At 41.2% G+C, this 22,763-nt stretch overlaps 1 pseudogene; it reads left to right on the plus strand.

The window, feature by feature from the left end:
• The first annotated feature begins 11,812 nt into the window (after positions 1 to 11,812).
• Positions 11,813 to 12,044, plus strand: LOC102826116 (annotated as a pseudogene).
• The last annotated feature ends 10,719 nt before the right edge of the window (positions 12,045 to 22,763 follow it).

Raw genomic sequence — 22,763 nt, forward strand, 5'->3', positions numbered from 1 at the left:
GGCTTTTCTCCGATGAGCTTAACTCTATTCACGTCATCATGGTCAACTCTACTTTGAGGAGACATTTCTTCCCCAGTCACATTCTGAGTGCCTTCCAACCTGATGATCTCATTTTCCGGCCCTATATCTGACATTTCTCTGCTATTCATAGGGTTTTCAGTGACTAGCGATTCAGAAGTAGTTCGTCACTCTTTCTTCCTAGTCTGTCTTTGTCTGGAAGCTCATCTGAAACCTGTCCACCATAGGTGACCCTGCATAGGGTTATTTAAAATAGCCCTCAGAATCAAATTAACTCAAGCCACCACAGCATGACAGACAGACAAATGGTGGCCATTTGGTTTTATGTCGAAACTGTCACTTTAAATTTCGATACCAATCATGATACAATCCTGATACAATCAAGATATTCTCTCCTGATACTATCAATCCTGATGCAATCAAGATGTTCTCTTCCAAGATGGAGGCTTCGGGAACAGCTGAGTGTCTTCAACTAGAAAACAATGGATTTCTGGATTCACCTTCAAATTCCTCAGCTGTAAGCCCTCTAATCCTCCAAACATACCTTTATATTTGTTTCAGAGTTCCAGCACCATCCCCTGAGCCCTCTTGGCCCGGTATTCCATGTTGTTGTTGACAGAGCTCCTCACTGCACGTCTACCCAATCCGCCATCATGATTGATTTATTTAGCAACATACTAAATACTATTAATTACAAGGAAGACCAGCTAATATGATTACTACTCAAATTTACTCACCAATCACTAAAGTCAAAGAAGAAACTGAAGATTTTTACCAACCTATGGAGTCCTGGTGTAGTGCTGTGGGCTAATGTGCCAGACTGCAAAGTCATTTGAACTGCAAGGTTGGTGGTTCAAACTCATCAGCCGCTCCTTGGAAACTCTATACAGGGTCGCTATGGGTCGGAACCGACTTGATGGCACTTAACAACAACAACATACAGTCTGAAACTGGTGAAACATGCAATTAAGATGCATTGACAATTACTGGGGATTGGAAATGCTAAATAACAAAGGAGAAGTATCATTAGTTGGAAAATACAGCTTTAGTAAGAGAAACAATGCCAGAGATCACATGATAGAATTTTGTAAAGACCAATGACCTATTCATTGGAAATAGCTTTTTCAACAGCATAAATGAGAGATTGGACCTCATCAGATGGAATACAGAAGCACCAAACCAACTACATATGTGGAAAGAGATGATGAGGCAACTACATATTATCTCAGAGCAAGGCCAGGGGCCGACATTGGAACAGACCATTAATTGCACATATGCAAACTCAAGGTAAGGAGGAAGCCAAAGTACGACCTTGAGTGTAGCCAACTGAATTTAGAGACTATATCATGAACAGATTTGATGCACTGAACACTAATGACCAAAGAGCAGACTAGTTGTGGGTTGACATCGAAATCACACATGAAGAAAGCAAAAGGTCATGGAAAACACAAAAAAGACCGAACTGTATGTCAGATGAGACTCTGAAGCTTTTTTTTTTTTTTTTTTTTAACTTCCTATTGTGAATTGAAACTATCAGCAGTTCTCCTGGGAGAAAGATGAAGCTTTCTGCTCCCATAAAGATTTACAGCCTCAGAAATGCTGTGAGCTCCATGGCACATAACCACCACCACCACCATTGTGAATGAGGTGAATGAAGATTTACAGAGCAAATCAGTTTTGCATTCGACAATTAACACACATGGTGCTTTGTGTCATTTATTGAAATTTCCACAATATAACTTAACTGATCCCATTTCCTCCCTGTGCTTTAATTTCCACTTCTCCTTTCCCAATACTTCCTGCTTTCTGAACTTGTCCATGAGCAAATGCTGTCCTTTTGTTCTCCAATGGTTGAGTATTCTAAGGAGCGTATATATATACACACATAGGGTTATTATTCATCCTATAGACATGCCTATTATTTGCCTGAAAACTGAATGAACCACAAGAGTTGAGTTCGGTTCCAGGGCTGAAGGGTAACTTATAGCCATCGTTTCAGAGATCCCACCAGTCTCTACCCGATCAGTAGGCCTGGTTGGTTTTATTGAGTTGTGTGAAACTTGCTCTTAAACATTGCTGTTGTTGCTGTTAAGTGCCATCAAGTTGGTTCCAACCCATAGTGACTCTGTATAGGGTTGGTTTCCAAGGAGCGGCTGGTGAGCTTGAACCACCAACCTTGTGGTGTTCAGTCTGACTTTGCAGTCCACTGCATTAAACCACATGCCACACCAGAACTCATTCTTGAACATATAGTAGCTAAAGTGAATTGAAGAAGTGAAGTAAAAGAGCTGAACAGACAATTCCAAAGGGCTGTTTGAAAAGACAAAGTATTATAATTATATATACAAAGACCTGAAGGAAAAGCTCTGCACTTCTCAAGCTGAGAGAACTGAAAAAAAGTCAAGCTGTGAGGTATAATATCAAAAGAAGCTATGAATAAAACGCTGAATGATACAGAAGGCATTCAACTATTTCAGAAGAAAATAGATGATCAAGAACCAATGGTACTGAAGGAAGAAGTCCAAGCTGTACTAATGTTGTTGTTAAGTGCCGTTGAGTCGGTTCCGACCCATAGTGACCCTGTACAGGGTTTCCGAGGGTGTAAATCTTTACGGGAGTAGAAAGCCTCATCTTTCTCCCACGGAGTGGCTGGTAGTTTCAAACTGCTGACCTTAAGGTTCGCAGCCCGATTCGTAACCACTATGCTACCACTGGTGAAAAGCAAGGCTCCAGGAATTGACAGAATACTAATCAAGATGTTTCAACAAACAAAGGCAATGCTGAACGAGCTCAGTTGTCTACACCAAGAAATGTATAAGTTGTCCTGGTGTGTGCTGTTGGTTAATGTGCTGTACTGCAAGATCGGTTTGAACCGCAAAGTCAGCAGTTCAAACTCACAAGCTGCTCATCAGAATCTCTATATAGGGTCACTGTGGGTCGGAACTGACTTGATGGCACTTCACAACAACTATGCCAAGAAAATTGGACAGCTACCTGACCAATTGGCTGGAAGAGAGCCATATCCATGCCCATTCAAAGAAAGGTGACCCAGCAGAATGAAGAAATTATCAAACAATACATCATTACTATCACAAGCAAATAAATAAATGTTTGCTGAAGATAATTCAAAAACAGTTGCAGTACTACATCAACAAGGAACTGCCAGAAATTCAAGTCAGATTCAGAAGAGGATGTGGAATAAGGGATATTTTGTTGACATCAGGTGGATCTTGGTTAAAAGCAGAGAATACCAGAAAGATATTTGCCTGTGTTTTATTGACCAAGGAAAAGCATTCCACTGTGTGGCCCATGTAAACTATGGATAACATTCAAAGACTGGGAATTCCAGAACACTGCATTGTGCTCATGCAGAGCCTGTACAAAGACCGGGAGATAGTCATTAGAATAGAGCCAGTGATACTACTTGGTTCAAAATCAGCAGAGGTGTGCGTCAGAGTTGTATACTTTCACCATACTTATTCAATCTGTATGCTAAGCAAATAATCTGAGATGCTGAACTAAATGAAGAAGAATGTGGTATCTGGATTGGTGGAAGACTTATTATGAACATTCCTTGCTGAAAGTAAAGAGGACTCAAAGCACTGATAAAAAACAAATACTACAGCCTTCAAAAACTTCAACATAAAACAAAAAGCCTCACAAATGGACCAATAACCAACATCATGATAAACAAGAGAAAAGATTGACGTTGTCAAGGATTTCATTTTATTTTACTTGGATCCACAATAACACTAATGGAAGCAATAGTCATGAAATCAAATGACATACTGCACTGGGCAAGTCTGCTGCAAAAGACCTCTTCAAAGTGTTAAGCAATGAAGATGGCACTTTGAAGACTAAGGTGTGCCAGATCCATGCCATGGTATTTTCAATATGCATGAGAAAGCTAGACATTGAATAAGGAAGACTGAAGAATTGATGCATTTGAATTATGGTGTTGGCAAATGAATATTAAATATAGCAAGGATTCCAGGAGAAGAAACAAATCTGTCTTGGAAGCTGCAAAGCCAGAATGATCCTTAGAAGTGAGGATAGCAAACTTCTCACGTGATTTGGACACGCTATCAGGAGTCCTGGTGTGGCACTGTAGGATAAAGCACTGGACCACAAGGTCAGTTTGAACCACAATGTCGCTGGTACAAACTCACCAGCCGTTCCTAAGAAACCCTATGGTCACTATGAGTCGAAACTGATTACACAGCACTTAACAACAACAAATACATCAGAAGGACCAATTCCTGGAGAAGGACATCATGCTTAATGATGACCTTAAAGCAGGAGGTCAGCATAAAAGAGGAAGGCCCTCAACGAGATGGACTGACACAGTGGTTGTAACACTGGGCTCAAGCATAGCGGTAATCATGAGAATGACAGAGGATCACTCAGTGTTTCATTCTTTTATACATAGGGTCACTATGAGTCTGAACCAACTTGACAGAACCTAACAACAACAACATACTAAATACTAGAGAAACAAAGTGTAAAACTAAAGCAAACAAAACGGACATAGTCCCTGTTAAGATACAGCTTACAGACTAGGATATTCACTAAATAATTACAAACATTTATACATAACGGTAATATTCACTTGGGATGCTAGCTGCAGGATGGCTGGTGAAGAGTACAAAGAACAGCAGTGAGGGGCATTTCAGAAAGAGGTGCTTGGTGATCAACTGAAGAGAATGAAGAAAGGATGGCTCCAAGATTTCCAGCTTACACAACTGGATGAAGAGTGGTGCTGCCAACCATATGAAGAAGAACAAAGGAAGAAGCACTTTAGAGCTGGTTCAGTTTGGTTCAGAAAGAGCTTGCAGTTAGTTCGGAGAAGCATCCAGGTGGAGTCGACCAGTCAACAGTTATAGCAGAATGACTGCAGTTCAGGAGAATCTGAAATTGGAGAAGGATTTGGGTTTTAAAGAAGAGAGGTAGGTAAAGCGTTAATGGTAGTTTTATGTTTATTTTCTGACAAATAGTTTTCTGTAGGGAATGGAATGCATCCTCCTCCATAGTAACAAAGCAAAGAATTCTTCAACCTAAACCCATGCATTGCTGGGCCAGTGTTTCCCTAGACCAGCAGCATCCACACACATCACCTGGAAATTTGTTAATGCAAAGATTTGGTCCTCACCCCATACTCACTAAATCAGAAACTCTGGGAGGTGGGCACAGTAATCTGTTTTTAAAAGCCTCCAGTTAATTCTGATGCCTGCTCAAGTTTGAGAGGCACTGTGCTAAACTATCATATTTTGAAAGAGTATATGTAATTTCAACTGTTAGCTATGTTCAGCAGAAAAAAATTACAAGACTTATACTTAAGTTTGGTTACAAATTTCTCTCATCCATGTATTAAACATGTGTTGAGTGACTACTCTATGCAGGGTAGTATGTAATGCTGAGGGAGCCCAAGAATAGGCATACAATAATGGTCCCTGTTAACAAGTAATTTGTATCTGGGTGAAAACACAAGATATGTTTGAAAACTTAAACAAGTGCAATTATTATATAAAGTGAAGTATGCTACAGCTCAAGAAGTAGGACTTCAGGATTGAGTGCTAAATGTGCATCAAGGACACCAAGTACAATCAGCTGGAGCAGGGAGAAATTGTCATGAGCTGGAACACTCAGCAAAACTGGGAACTATGATGATCAAACATGAAAGAAGAAAGTCCAATCCTTAATCTGAACTTTCAGAGAGCTAGTGCAAAACCCCATAACCTGTAGTTTGGTCACCTAAGAAGAGAAAGGCAGAGTTCTTTACATAGGCAAATAAGTAACTGCCAAAAGAAGAATATTAATTGACCTTGGCTCAAGGGTATCCCTGTGACCAGATTTGCATCCACTTTAGCATGGGTAGAAATTTCACAAGCCAACTTACTTTTAATATTGTTTTATATATCCAAAGCTATAGAAAATTATCAATATGTTTCCTATGAGCCACTTACGAGAAAAATAATCCAGTTCTGAATCATCCCTAGTGCTTAGAAAGAGTTCAGGGACAGAACAGTAATGGTATTGGGCAGGAGTTCATTATAGTGCACCCTGGTCAAGTCCAACTTTTAACATTTCTGTCAAGTTCATTCCAACTCTTAGCGACCCTGTAGGAACCACCCTATAGGTCTCCAAGGCTGCAATCTTTATGGAAGCAAGACTAACACATTTTTCTCTCGCAGAATGGCTGGTGGATTCGAAGTGCCCACCTTCCAATGCCTAACCACTGCACCAACAGGACTCTTATTCAATATATTGTTGTTGTTGTTGTTGTTGTTGTTGTTGTTAGGTGCCATCGAGTCGGTACCGACTCATAAAGACCCTATGCACAGCAGAACGAAACACTGCCAGATCCTGGGCCAACCTCACTATTGTTGCCACGATTGAGTCCATCAATGCTGCCACTTGGCCAATCCATCTCGATGTATTACTAAGTAAAAATGTCTTTTCGTCTTCCCTTCCAAAGAAGTTACTGCATTCACTGAGGTGGCCTTAGTAAACCCACCCTCCTGAGCAGACCGCTCTGTTCCAATCGCTGGGCTTCGGCAAAGCAAACAAAAAAACATCAAGCAGCAATTCACCAATTCGCGGTAACAGTATTTCCGGATACCACTTTATAGAGTGGACAGTTAGGGCGGAAGGAGGGTTGCTATCGGTTTTGACAACCGAAAGCCCCTAAACCGGATACTAAGTGCCTGGGAGAAGGGCGCCCACGCCTGGAGACTGCACTGGAGCTTCTTCGCTGGGTCTCCAAGAAACCTAGTGCCAGCCTTGCCAAAACACTCTTGGCGAGCGCTCCAGTCCAGGTTCCTTTTTCCACCACCCCGGTCGGGCACAGCCTTATAGGGAAGGAGAAGGTGGGGAGCGGCATTCCACCCAGCATCCGCCCCCTTGGCGCGGAGTTCCAGCCAAGCCGCTGGGAACCCGGCTCTGGGTTCCAGGCCTCTAAGGACGGCGCTAGTCTTAAGTTTCTCATGTGAGGTACAAACTTCCGCAAGCTGTTTCCACCCTCCACCCTCCTTAAACCAGCACCCTCCTAGCCAATGGTCAGGGTCCCTTCCTTCTCAAGGGCAAGTACAGTGAGAGCAGGAGGCTGCCGGTGCGGCGGAGACCGTGCCAGGGAGGATTGGCAACCCCCCGCAGGGTGCAGCGACGCAGCCAGGCGTCCTCCCACTCTTTTCAACCTCTTCTTTACCCCGTCTCACCCCACCGGTCATTCGTAGGAGCGACCGCTCTCCGTGCCCCCCGGGCACCGCGCCATGGATGCCAGCTAATGGAGCAGGTGGAAAATCAAACGCGGGTACCACTCGAGGTTTCCTCCGCGTTCTTACCGCGCGTGGACTTCCTCTTCGCAGGCACTTTACCTTGAACCAGACGCCCCGGGAGTCACGGACGGAGACGCAGAGTCGTAACCCAGAGGAAAGGAGCCGGAGAGCCGCCATCTTCGGGACCCCGCTGCTGGATGGGCTTGAGCGCGCGTGTAAGTACGCGAGTGCCGTTGACGCGCTTAGGACCGCCGCCTAGTCACTGGGAAGGCGCGTGGGGGGCGGGCTGGAGGCTCGACAGTGCGTCGGTGACGTCCTCCAGGCCTCCTGCGCTGCGTGCCAGGGGTTGGACTGCGGGCACTTAGAGGCGACCCTGAACTAGAGCTAAGCTCCAGCGCAGCCAGGGAGTGTAACAGGCAGCTTTTTTGGCGCGAACTTGCCACCAAGGCTCCTAGGTCAAGTTTGAGGGGGTGCGCATATCAGTATTCCTCAGGATCAGGATAAAGGATAAGCCTTGGCTTAGCAATAGACACGAGGTTTCTCCAGTAGCCTGTTGCTTATCCAATTCAGGACTAGACATCAGTGTGGGTAGCAAAATGGCATTGCTTGAGGCTTCCTGCTTCTCTTACCCCGCCTGGACAGGGTTTATTTTGCTCCATTTCTCTTTCCCTTCTCCCCTCTCTTTGGCCTGGTGTATGTAATTTTGCTCTGGTAGCGTAGTGGTTACGAATCGGGCTGCGAACCTTAAGGTCAGCAGTTTGAAACTACCAGCCGCTCCGCGGGAGAAAGATGAGGCTTTCTACTCCCGTAAAGATTTACACCCTTGGAAACCCTGTACAGGGTCGCTATGGGTCGGAACCGACTCGATGGCACTTCACAACAACAACAGCAACATGTAATTTTGCTCAGAACCACCTGCCAACCTTCTGCCAAGGGGTGCGATCAGCTGGGCCAACAGAAGAACAAGATTAGGACTGGACCTCTGGGACCTGGTCTTAGAAAGCACACCTTCCCAATCTTCTGTCCTCTCATCCAAGTCAGCCTTTTCCAAATCTTTCTGGCATCGAAGCACAGAAACCCTAGAGATAACTCTACAGATGCAAACATGTTGTTGTTGTTGTTAAGTGCCTTCGAGTCGGAGCCGACCCATAGCGACCCTGTACAGGGTTTCCGAGGGTGTAAATCCTTACGGGAGTAGAAGGCCTCATCTTTCTCCCGCGGAGCGGCTGGTAGTTTCGAACCACTGACCTTAAGGTTCGCACCCCGATTCGTAACCCAAACATACAGATATATATCTCTTTATCTGACCTCAGGCAAGTTACATAGCATTCTTAAACCTCAGTGTCCTCCTCATGATATTACTCAGAATAAGGTTTAAATGAGCTAATTTGTGCCATGTAGTTGGTTCCATTGTGAGCATGTAATAAATGTGAGGCATTTGTTGTTCGTTTATTCCAGTTGCAGTGGGAGATTGTCCTTGCTAATATATCCTGCTGCAACCCATCTTCTGACTGAAACTTTAAGGACTAGAGCCAAGTCTGATTTCTTTACAATTGTCTGGGTACCTGGCACAGTGAATAACTAACTGAAAGCTCAATAAACATTTTATTAAAGTCTAACCAAATCCTGAGGATGTAGCTGTTAGTTTTGAACCAAAGCAAGGAACACAATAAAATACTGATTTCACTAATACACTAAGGCAATGGACAATCACAGGCTAATGAAAAGCATAGCCATAAAAGCATTTGCCCTTTTGTGGTATTCTTTTAACTCAACTTTTTTGCTTCCTATGAATGTTACAAATTTAATCAAAGTCAATAAGGGGATGTAATTAGGCTATTCAATTACATAAGGAAAAGTTAACATAAACTTAGTGCTCTGTATTTTCACCATGTTTTAAGAAGCTGGATTGTGGGGAAAGTCAGGTATTAGAACTCTAGTCCTGGTATTATTCCTCCTACAGCACAATATCAACTTTGTCCTGCAATTTACAGAATATGAAAAGCTAACATTCACAATACACTGTGTTTTTCCATTTCTGTCCTTCCACAGGGCACATGAAATGGAAAAAGCATATGGACAACTTTGCCTTACTATTGTCACATGACTCACTGCTCTTGGCTGGTCTCACTCAGTTTGTCCAGGATAAAAAAAGGACACTGTGACCGTATTATACTCTGTGTGACTTTAATAACCTCATTAGTCTATGGCCAAAACACATTGTACAATATTTTTTATGGGTTTGTGACTTCATTTTATACTTTTAAAATCAAGTATGAGTATCTTCAACATGAACAAACTATAGCAAAATTCTTTTATATAGATTTTTCCTTCAAGGTCTACAAAGCCATTTCCATTTCATCTGCATTTAAAACTGTATTTTTAAAAATATCTGATTTTATCTGAAGTATGAAAAGTTTCCCCTTGCTTAGAAGGACAGTCGTGACAAGTATACCATATTCTGGATGTTTCTCTTCGTGGAATCATGTGGAGTTTAACTCCCACCCTCTTAAAAACTGGGATGATGTCATGGTAAGCCATTAAACAAGGGACTGAGTCCAGAGCGGAGGAGAGGAAAGTTCCTTTTGTATCATGTATATGTGTATACTACCTTTCTATCAAATAAATGCAGGCAGGGTCTCAGATTAAGCTAAACTTGTAAATAACCATTCTCAGCCTCAAGGATTTAATTTTCATTTTCCTGGAAAATAGTATGTCTTCAGTATGTCTCTATTGAAAGAGATGACATCCCACCTTCACAGTGGGTAAAGAATTCTTCAGGTGGACAATCTGGAACATTTGAAGACCTGCTTTTCAGTTGTTTGACTGGCTTAACTAGTAATAAATCATTTGAATCAATTACAAGATGTTTGCATGTTTCATTTTATACAGTGGTCCCTGAATATATGGAAAACAAATGTATTCAAATAAATAATTTTCTTCAAGTGGGTTTGGAAAAGATCTAATTTTTACATATATAGAGAAATTTAAGAACTGTTGTATAATGCAAATCATTCTAATTTGTATGGCTGCATTTTTATATATCCTTTGAGACGTTGCCTTGCATTAACTAATCTGTACTTAGCTAATATATTTTTCAATAAATGAATAAAAAATACTTAAAAAAAGAAAGAAACTTTTACCTGGCATATTACAAGAATGCTCATCTCCTAGTTGTTGTTTCTAAGTGCTACCAAGTTGATAACGACCCAAAGATAGCCTGTCTAGGGTTTCCAAGGAGCCGCTGGTGGGTTTGAACTGCTGACCCTGAAGTTCAAACTGACCTTGCAGTACAGTACATTATCCCACAATGCCACAAATCATGTTAAGGTGCTAAGACAACTAAAAGAAGGAGCAAATCACACTAAGATGGTCTTACATAAATGCAAATATGATCATGTTTCTTCTGCTGAAAACTTTCCAGTGATTTTCCCCACTGCCTTTGTGTTCCAAAGTCTATGCTTCTTAACACAGCTTAGAAGGAAATTATCTCATCTGTCTGCCTCTGCCTTCATATTCCAAACTACATGTGCCTCTTGGCTTTCACATAATTGACTTGCATCTTCAGCATCAAGTGTTGTTCACAAAATAGCAAAGAGCGTCGACTGTGGTGGTAGGCTGCCTTGGTTTACACCTCAGCTCTGCTGTGCAATAGTTCTGTGACCACCTGTGATATAGTAGGTAGGCAGATATGCAGAATAGCAAGATGTAATATCTGGATCGGTATCTCATATTATTTCTACCCCTCATCTGTCAGTTTGTTGTACTGTGGTGACTTGTATGTTGCAGTGATGCTGGAAACTATGCCTCTGGTATTTTAAATACCAGCAGGGTCACCCATGGTAGACATGTTTCAACTGAGCTTCCAGACTAAGACAGACTAGGAGAAAGGAGAGACAGACTACTGCTGAATACTTACACACTGAAAACCTTATGAATATCAGTGGAACACTGTCACATAGCACCAGAATATTGTTAAATATAGTGCTGAAAAATGAGCCCCGAAGGTTGGAAGGTACTCAGAATACACTGGGAAAGAGTTACTTCCTCAGAGTACAGTTGACCGTGAGGACACAAATGGAATAAAGCATTTGGGACCTTCATTTGCTGATAGGTAACAACTCAAAATGAGAAGAAACAGCTGCAATGATCCATTAATTGTACTTTCAGTTTCTTTTCTAACACCACAACTGAAATGCATCAATCTTTCTACGATCTTATTCATTGTCCAACTTTCACATGCATATGAGGCTATCGAACATATCATGAGTTGGGTCCATGAGTTGAAGCTGACTTGGCAGCACCTAACGACAACATCTAGTACTGTTTGGGGGTTAAGAGAGTATACCTTGTGAGCTCTATAGTTCTCAGTTGTATTTCTTTATTTTCATAAACTGGAAAGTAGACAGGTTTCAAATTCTGGATTGCAGAGTATTAAAAACTGCTTTATCTTGATTGACACTTCCGGGTGAGACCAAAGTGAAGCATCAGAACTGGGGCTGGCCACTCAGGCGACAACCATGGCGTACAGTGGCCTCACAGTACCCCTCATTGTGATGAGCGTATTTTGGGGATTTGTGGGCTTCTTAGTGCCCTGGTTCATCCCTAAGAGTCATCATCGCCATGTTGGCTACCTGCTCAGTTTGCTGCTGCCTCTTTTGGCTGATTGCAATTCTGGCTCAACTCAACCCTCTCTTTGGACCACAGTTGAAAAATGAAACCGTCTGGTATCTCAAGTCCCACTGGCCCTGAAGAAGGTGTCCTCTACAGCACCTGTCATTGAGGTCATGAAGATAATTCTTCTAGATGCAAAATCACCTCCAAACTCGGAGCACCTTCTTTGACTCACCTATTTGGGCATCAGCTGCTTTAAACATTCACATCACATATGAATGCCTTATTCTAAAATACAGTATTTTTCCTGACACTGTTTTTTACACTTTGATGAACTTCGTGCCTACTTTAACTTACCCAAACTGTGCTGACTACGCAAAACGATTATGCACACTTCTGAAATGGAAGGCGCTGTACTTCAGCGAATACATTACCCTCTCCTTGGAAGCTTGGAACCTTTTGTGGAAAAATATTTTTATGATCACTTTCTTTTTCTTTACACTACTTCCTGGAGTAAGGAATTTATGATCATTTTCTTTTTCCTTAAACTACTTCCTGGAGCAAAGACTTTATGATCGCCGCTCTCTTCTTTTCCTAAAGCAGGAATGTGCGCCTTAAAAATTTGAACTAGCCAACCAGTTAAGGGAATAGATTGTGCGGTCAAAACCCTAGCCAATAGGGTGAGACACAGCCTTGAGACTTCCGTCAAATCCCGAGTGGACTGCCCACTCGGTGTGCTCGCTGACCTGTTCATATATGTATGGCTATGCGCACGCACCCTCTTGCAAGAGTAAATTTTACTTTGCCAAGGTAATTTAGTCTCACCGAGTGTCTTTTACATGACATTGGGATTCATTTCTAACAATTTGGGGACCCCTCCGGGATTTCCCGTTCCCTTTGGGAAGGCTTTAGCATTCTCCTCTGAGGGAGACGCGTCCTGCTGTCCAGTTACAGCAGCCTCCGGTGAGATCTGCTGATGTCTCCCAAGGATAAATCCGGACCCTTGGCAAAGTGGGAAAAAGGCCTACTTGAGCACCACAATCAGATAACTTCGTGTACTGACCAAAGGTAAGGAAAACCAGGGGGGCGAACAGTACTTCCTTTGGTGGTTGGGACATCCAGGAGGTTGTGTGTGTGAATGAGACGTGCCTTGGGCACGAAGTGAGTGTGGAGTCCTGATCCGTGGTTCCATGACCATCTCATACGGCTGAAGGCGGTATAGAGTCAGGGACTCGATCCGAGTTGGGGGCTATACTGACACGCCAATTGCTAAGAGGGGTCCTGAGAGGGAAGCTGCCAGAGATGGACGAAGCAAAAATAAAGAAAGCAAGAAACCTCCAAGTATAGGGGTAGGTTGAGCCTCTTTTGAAACACAACCAGGTAGCCGGGATGGGAAATAACACTAGTAAAAGAATCCCTAGAGAAAATGGGACCCAAAACAACAAAATCCCCCTTGATGGTCCATTGGAATTAATGTTAAAACACTGGAAAGAGAACCCTCGGACTAAAGGGAAATAAAAATAATAAATGATCAGATATTGCTGTTTCTTTTGGACACAGGAACCAATTTTTCAAACTGTCTTTTGGCCTAAATTTGACTCAGAGGAGAACTGGATCTGTTAGTTTTTAATTGGATATGTCAATAACAAAAGTCCTATCCCTCAGGAGGAAATAGATTATGCCCTATGCTGGAGACAGGGTCCTGTTGTCCTATTTGCACTTAAGACAAGGGATAACAAGGTGAAGAAAGAAAAACTTTGTTCCCCTTGGGAGCCCTTTTCTCTCTATTCCCTGCCTTACAATCCTGCCCTTTCTCCTACACCCCCCAAATCACAACACTGAACTCTCCTCTTTGAAAAGTCCCTTAGGAAGAGGAGAAATTGGGATCCTCAGTGTACCCCTAACTGGTTCAGGAGACCAAAAAAAAAAAAAAAAAAAAAAAAAATCCTTTGGGCCAGGGAGTGTTAAAGTTCCATTTTGTCACTAACACTTGGCCTGATATCTGTAAAAAGACACAAAAAGAATAGAAAACTGGAAAAACAGGTCTATGGAAGAACTATTAAAGGAAATTAAAAAGGTCTATGTAAAACGGGATAAAGAAAAACAGAAACAGAAAGCCGAAACTATGTTGTCAACCTTAGGGCAAAGAGCTCTAGTAGCATAATGGTTACAAATCAGGCTACAAGCCTCAAGGTCAGCAGTTTGAAACTGCCAGCAGTTCCATGGGAAAAAGATGGAAGCTCTTTGCTCTTATAATAGCTTACAGCCTTAGAAACCATATATAGTGTCACTATGAGTCAGAATCCACTCCACACCATCACCACCACTTTCTGGCAGGCAACTCAGGGAAGGATAATCAACCAATGCTCTTTGGGATCCCAACTCCCACAGTCAGGACAAAACAGGAGGAGAGAAGAACCCAAAAACGGCCAGAGGAGAAAACAGATACTTTAAATGTGGAAAAGTAGGACATTTTAAGAGGGAATGCCCAAAATGGAAGGAAGAAAAAGGGGGAGGGGGTGGAGGTGGAGTGGAGAGTCCATAGAAGACAGCACCTTATCCCCATAGAAGGGAGAAAGGATCTACAGCCACTATGGTAGTTTTTCAAATAGAATTCTTAAGATAAATGTAGACATAGGCTGTTTGAGCTTACAATGCAAATGTCTGAGTTTACCCATACAAGGTGAAACTTAAATGTAAATCAAGTACTGAGAAGTTGTGTTGGTCTGTTTTAATATCTTTGATTTTATTTCTACAGTAAAATTAATCCATTTAAAGTATAGATAAGGATTTGTTTGGTTGTTGTGATAGCAGTATTTTTTAATTATACATTGCTCAAGTACTTTGTGTGTATTTTATTTTTGTATTAATGTTTCATATCCTCTGAGAACAAAATACTGTTTTAAAAGATATTTGGGAAAAAAAAGATATTTGGTGTACCAATACTCTTTCTAAATTGAAAACATTTTTGTTGTTGTTGTTAAAATGTGGGCCACCCTGTATGCATGTATTTCGTCTTTTTAAGAGGAGGAAAACTATATTATGCTGTAGACGTTAAAAGAACTCTTGGTCCAAACCTATCCCTTCAAATTCACTGTTCATCACTTCTGACCACGAGACTTGATGCTGATTAAGAACTGGAAAGAGAACAGATTCCAGCTGAACTGTGAGGGCCCGTCCCAGGTTCAGTTGACCATTGAGACAGCCAACCACGGAGGAGTGGAATAACTACTCAAATAAAGGAACAGGTAAAGAGGGACTCTCCCCAGGGGAAATGTAGTTACTGGTGGGAAACACATTCTTCACCTAGGGAACCTCTCAAAGTGACCCTGGAAAGAAGCTGAGAGGCTGCCTTGCCACACCTCTGCCAGATTGTTACATTTTTCCCTGGTCCCTCTGGCTCTCGGGGTCTAAAGAACTAGTCCCACTTAGTCACCGTTTCTCAGACCTGGTGAAATGTGGGCACACTGGAACTTATAAAGGTATGGGTTCTCTTCCTCTAAGAATGGGCTAAAACATTGATTAAGAGGAATGATATGTTGAATATTCATCAAGGGATGCAGACTTATTGAAAATGGAGTTCCTTCTGCAGTTGTCAGCTCTAGGCACTATCTTCATGGTTCTTCTGCCTGTGGCCAGCTGCTTCAATTAGGGTTTCTGGTCTTGATATCCTTAGCTTTGTTTCGAGGCTAGTCTTCTCAGTATTACCATTCTTGTTGGACTAGAAATGTCTTACCCACTTCCTTGATCCCTATTTATAGTAGGAGAAAACTCAGGGTACAGGGGTAAATGCGAAGCCAGAATAAGAGGGGTCTAGGGCCCAAGAGTTCTAACATGTCCCTGACAAAATGGTTTGGGTTTAGAAGCTAATATGAGTAAAATGTACCATTGCCTTGAGGTAGATGCAAAGGGATTTTGCCTATGACCAGCCAATCAAATTAATGGTAGATACAACTATGGCATCTCTCCCTGTTCTGTTATCCCATGCAGACAAGTCTCAGAGACAATTGTCCAATATTGATAAATGTCTTTCCCCTTTAGAACAGTGAGAAACAAACAAACAAAAAAAGGGGTCCCTGTAATAACTGGAATGATGTTTAGTGGACCACCCAATATTGGTAATGGATTTCTAGCTCATATGAGGGTCTACCCCAGCCCCCCCATTGCAAATCCTAACAATGCAATCAATCCATTACTCTTAATTATAGATAATCCCAAAACCATGACTAGAGAACCTTCAATAATAGGGAACTATAGATTGGGAGCTGATATTACAGAAAAAGATCCTATAGGAGTCTCCTCTCTAAAACTAATTAGACAAAATTCAAGGCCTACCTTTACCAAAGATAGAACTCAAACACAGAATTCTAGAAATGATTCAGTTCTAGTACCACCACCCCACCTTAAGTTCATGAAATGACCCTTCCAAAGTGACAATTATATAAGTTAAAGACCTAAGACAAACTATAGCTATAAAAACAGGATATGGGAATGTAAATGCTTGGCTGGAATGGATTAAATATTCTGTTCACACTCTAAATAAGAGCGATTGTTACACCTGTGCAACAGGAAGACCGGAAGCCCAAGTGGTCCCCTTTCCACTTGGATGGCCCTCAGACCCTCAGGGCAGGCATGCACTGTATGGTTGCTCTCTTCCAGGACCCCATAACCTGGGGCAATGAATCCTGTAACTCATTGTCACGACTGTTCCCTAATGTCAGGGGTCTTATGGGTCAGCCCCTGAGGACCATTAGGCCTCCGGCCTCGAATGTCAATTTCACTTTGTGTCTCTCCAGACAGGGGGCGTGGAATTTGATGCTCATTGGAAACCTGATGGGATGCAGCGAGCATAAAGTCTTCAAAGAGCTCCCAAATCAGTCAGCCCTAGGTATTCCTCGAGCAGATGTCTGGTGGTATTGCGGGAAACAACTGTTTGGGGCTCTACCTGCAAGTTGGAGTGGCACCTGTTCTCTGGTGCAATTGGCCATCCCTTTCACCCTAGCATTCCATCAGCCAACAACTACAGGAAACAGGCATAAAGTCAAAAGAAGTGAAACTACTCCCCATGGGTCTTTCAATTCCCATGTTTACATAGACAGTATAGGAGTACCCCAGGAGTGCCCAATGAATTCAAAGCAAGAAATCAAATAGCTGCAGGGTTTGAATCTGTACTATTCTGGTGGTCAACCATTAACAAAAATGTGGACTGGATTAACTACATCTATTATAATTGACAAAGATTTGTAAATTATACCAGGGATGCTATAAAGGGAATAGCAGAACAATTAGGACCTACTAGCAAAATGGCCTGGGAAAACAGGTTAGCCCTAGATATGATATTAGCAGAAAAACGAGGAGTATGTGTCATGATTGGAGTCCAATGTTGTACTTTCAACCCCAATAACACAGCTCCTGATGGTACCATTACCAAAGCATTACAAGGGTTGACCACCTTAGCTAATGAACTTGCTGAAAATTCAGGCATAGATGACCCCTTTTCTAATATCATGGAACAATGGTTCGGGAAATGAAAAGGGCTTATGACTTCTGTCCTCACCTCTTTAATTATCGAATTCGGCATATTAACACTAATAGGATGCTGTATTATACCCTGTATAAGAGCATTAGTTCTAAAACTCATAAAAACAGCCCTATCCAAACAACCCCCACCCCTATACCAAAATAACCTTTTTCACCTAGAAACTTATGAACACCAAAGTCAACATCTCTTTGCAGAATTTGAAGAAAAGAATGAAGAAGTCTAAAAAAACATGATTTTTTTCTTTTTGTATTCAGGTGACCTTTCTCCTTTCTCTCTCTTCAAAAAAAAAGGGGGGGAGGGAATTGTGGAAAAATATTTTATGATCATTTTCTTTTTCTTTAAACTACTTCCTGGAGCAAAGACTTTATGATCATTCTCTTCTTCTTTTCCTAAAATAGGAATGTGCGCCTTCAAATGTTGAACTAGCCAACCGGGTAAGGGAATAGATTGTGCAGTCAAAACCCCAGCCAATAGGGTGAGACACAGCCTTGAGACTTGCGTCAGGGATTAAAAACCCAAGTGGACTGCCCACTCAGTGTGCTCGCTGGCCTGTTTGTATATGTACGGCTATGCGCACGCACCCTCTTGCAAGAGTGAATTTTACTTTGCCAAGTTAATTTAGTCTCACCGAGTGTCTTTTACGCAACATCGGGATTCATTTCTAACACTTTGAAGATGGCCATGGCCCCTGCCTGTTCATGACAAGAGCATCAGCAAAACGTTGTAAGACCCACCCAGAAATGGCTTCACAGCAGAAACGACTCAGTGGGGCAGATAACAGGAGACAGCATTTAGAGGGAGGATCTTTCCAGTATGATTGAATTATACCATACTTATTTTTAGGATGAATTTCTTATTTATAACAAACAAAAAAACAAAAAAACTGCTTTATCTTCAAACCTTCCTCTTGATGAGATACCTTTGAGTCTGACTCCAATTTCACTCAGCCTGCTGTACTTCAGAACCTCAGTTTCTCTCATGGATTATAACATTGACTTACTAAATGAGCTTCCTCTTCCTCAAATACAAACTGCAGTTGCAGTTATTTCAAAATGCAGATCTACTCTCACATTCTTTTTTCTAAAATTTCTCAAGAACTCCTAATCCATAAATTAAAATCCAATATCCAATTATAACCAGGGTTTTCATTTATCTTGCTTCAGCAAACCATCTAAAGGGCTCTGCAGAGGTATCTCAAGGGGTTCAAAACATTGTATGCTTAATAAATTTTATTTTAAGGCAGTTTTAAATTTATAGAAAAATGGTGTATAAAGTACAAAGAGTTCCCAATAACTCCCACCCTTCTATACACTGGTTTTATTATGAATATCATGCATTCCTATTATAACTTATAAACCAAATTTGATAGCATCTTTATTAACTAAATTTCATAGTTCATATTAGAATTCATTCTTTGTGTTGTATAATTCTATAGGTTATGACAAATGCATAATGTTGTGTGTCCTCCATAGCAGTATCATACCAAATAGTTTCAATGCCCTGAAAAAAAATGCTCTGTGGTCCACCTATTCAGGCTTCCCTTAATCCTTCACTAAGCCCCTGGCAACCACTGATCTTTTCACTGCCCCATACAACCTGACTGCACCTAAGAACAAAAGGTCATTAAGAAGACCAAAAACAAAAAAAGGATGTTATAAAAGATTCTAAAACTTATTCTGCAGCATAGAATTTCTAAAGCCAATGTAAGAAATGAGGAAATAAAAAGGCTGAACAGATCATTTCAAAGGGCAGCAGGCAAAACCAAGTCAAATGTCACAAATGTACAAAGATCTGGAGTTAGAAAACCAAAAAGGAAGAGCATGCTCCGCATTTCTCAAGCAGAGGGAACAACAGAAAAACTGAAGCCTCAACTTGCAATATTGAAGGAGTCTGTGGACAAAATGTTGAACGATGCAGAAAACATCAATAGAAGATGGAAGGAATATACAGAGTCACTGTATCACAAAGAAATGGTCCATATTCAATCATTTCAAAAGGTAGCATAGGATCAAGAGGCAATGGCACTGAAGGAAGAAGTCTAAGGTGCACTGAAGGCATTGGCAAAGAACAAGGCACCAGGAATTCATAGAATACAGATGGAAATCTTTCAACAAACTAAGGCAGCCCTGGAGGCACTCACTTACGTAAGCTAAGAAATTTGTAAGGCCAACTGATTGGAAGATATTCATATTTGTGGCCATTCCAAACAGAGGTGACCCAATGGAATGCAGAAATCATCTAATATCATTAATATCACATGCAAGTAACATTTTGGGAAAGATAATTTTAAAACAGCTGCAACAGTACATTGACAGGGAACTGCCAAGAGGTTCAAGCTGGATTTGGACGTAAGAGATATCATTGTTGACATGAGATGAATCTTGAATGAAAACAGAGAATACCAAAAAGATGTTTACCTGTGCTTTGTTGACTACACAAAGGCTTTCAATTGTGTGGATCATGATGCTATGGACAAAACTGCAGAGAACGAATATTCCAGAACACTTAATTGTCTTCATGAGGAATCTGTACATAAGACCATGAGACAGTCATTCGAACAGAACAAAGGGATAGTGAATTGTTAGAAATCAGGAAACGCTTGTGCCAGGGTTGTATTCTTTGACCATATTTATTCAATCTGTATGCTGAGCAGATAATCTAAGAAGCTGGATTATATATGTAAAGAAGAACATGCCATCAGGATTGAAGGAAGACTCATTAACAACCTGCAGTATGCTGAAAGCAAAGAGAACTTCAAATACATATTCATGAAGATCAAAGACCACAGCCTTCATATGAGTTGCACATCAATGTAAAAAAAAAACAAATATCTTCCCCATTAGACTACTAATAACATCATGATAGATGGATGAAAGACTGAAGTTGTCAAATATTTCATTTTTCTTGGCTCCACTATCCACACTCATGAACACTGCAGTCAGGAAATCAAACAATGTATTGCATTAGGCAAATCTGCTTCATGAAATCTCTTTAAATTGTTCAAGAGCTAAGGTTTAACCCAAGCCATGGTATTTCCAATAGCCTTATATGCATGTGAAAGTTGAACAGTGAATAAAGAAGATTGTAGAAGAATTGATATATTTGAGTTATGGTGTTGGAGAAGAATATTAATAATCCATGGAGCCAGAAAAATAAACAAATCTGTGTTGGAAGAAGTACAATCAAAATGCTCCTTAAAATTCAGACTTCAGGATGTCCATATTTCGTGTCTTCTACTTTGGACATATTACCAGTCCCTGGAGAAGGACATCAGGCTTGGTAAAGTGGAGACACAGCAAAAAAGAGGGAGACCTCCCAATGAGATGGATTGGCACAGTGACAGCAACAGTGGGCTCAAACATAGCAGCAAAGTGTGAGGAAGACACAGGACCAAGTGGTGTTTCATTCTGTTGTACATAGGTTCGCTACGTATCAGAACCAATTTGACGGCACACAACAACAACAGCAATAATAGTAGCTTCTTCTTTTCCAAAAATTCCTAAGGTTTGAATCATATCATAGACAACTTTTTTTCACAGCAATATGCATTTAAAATTTCTCCATATCTTTTCATGACTTACTAGTTCATTTATTTCTCATTGAGACTTCCGACTCATCTCAGTTTGTACAAACATATAATACTTGGGTGTTCTCCACAGACATCATCTGCCTATATTATTTCTCAGCACAGCATAGTGATTGTTGTTTTTGTTAAGTGCCATCAAGTCCGTCCGACTCATATCAAAACCCCCTATAGTGTTTCTAAGGAGCATCTAGTGGTTTTCAACTACCGACATTTTAGTTCACAGTCCAGTGCTGATCCCACAGTGCCACACCAGGAGTCCATTGTTTAGTTGGTGGTGGTGGTTATGTGCCGTGGAGTCGGTTCCAACTCATAGTTTAGTTTGGAACATATAAAACACTTCATGATGGTGGTTGTACTACTGTAGGTAACTTTAGAGGTTCTTTTAAATTTTGGCTACTTGTCTGACATATATAGTTACTTAGCTCAGTCGGTAGAGCATCAAACTTTTAATCTGACAGTCCAGGGTCCAAGTTCCTGTTCAGACTCTATTCTGGAGTCCTGGTATGGCCGTGTGGGTTAATACGCTGGACTACAAATTCAGTTTGAAATGCAAGGTCGGCAGTTCAAGCTCACCAGCCACTTCTTGGAAACGCTATACAGGGTCACCATGGAACCAACTTGACAGTATTTCCCAACAACAATGTCATTATGATTAACCATTGAAGCAAAAATTTATTGCTACTTTTTTTTCAATCTTTTGATCTACTTTAATTGAAGCATATTTTGAGATTTTAGGACAAATTACAGTGTGAATAAGAAATTTCTTAATATTATGCAGCCAAAATAGAAAAATGAAAATTACAAAAAATCAGATATAACCCATGGTTGCAAAAGAGCCTCATTATTTGCAATTCAGTTTATAATAGGTAAGTGTTTCTCAGTTGAAATAATAAAATACATTTAAAGTACCACTTTTATTCTATTTCAAATATTGGAAGTCTAAATGTTTTCATTCAAAAAGATTTTCATACTAACTTTGTTTGAAAACTATGAATTTCCCTAACTCAGATTACTTTCTGCTCCATGCACATACCCAGGACCTTCTGCCACGGAGTATTTGCTTGTTCCCTTTTCCCTGTGTTTGCTGAGAATTGCTACTGATTCTTCAAGGCTCCAGTCAACATTTTCTGCTCACACGCCAGACTCTACCTCCAACAGAGCCATTTTCTTTTGTTCTGTGATTTCAGGGCCCTTATGTCATGATTATTTTGGCTAACACTAAACACAGAGCAATTGTACTGACTTGAATTGAGTTACCCTTTCCCTGCCCTAACTCAGGCCATTAAACTGTGTCTCTCATAACAACTCTTGTACACTATATGTTGTTGTTGTTAATGTTGTCTATTCGGTTCAACTCATAGGTACCCTGTATAGGGTGTCGAAGGAGTGGCTGATGGGTTTGAACCACCAACTTTGCAGTTAGCAGTCAGTGCTTATTGAACAGCACCACCCCAGAACTCCTTTAGATTAAATACTTTTTCCTCATCATGATGAGGACTCCCAGTGTGGCACTGTAGAATGAGCACTAGACTGCTAACCGCAAGGTCTGTGGTTCAAACCTTCCAGCCGCTCCTTGGAAACTCTATTGTTTTTGTTGTTATTAAATGCCATCGCATAAGTTCTGACCCATAGCAACCCTGAGTAGGTTTTCCAAGGAGCGGCTGGTGAGCTTGAACTGCCGATCTTACAGTTCAAACCAACTTTGCAGTCCAGCATATTAACCCACAGT

This window comes from Chrysochloris asiatica, unplaced genomic scaffold (assembly GCF_000296735.1).
Source record: "Chrysochloris asiatica unplaced genomic scaffold, ChrAsi1.0 scaffold00487, whole genome shotgun sequence".
Classification (NCBI taxonomy): Eukaryota; Metazoa; Chordata; class Mammalia; order Afrosoricida; family Chrysochloridae; genus Chrysochloris; species Chrysochloris asiatica.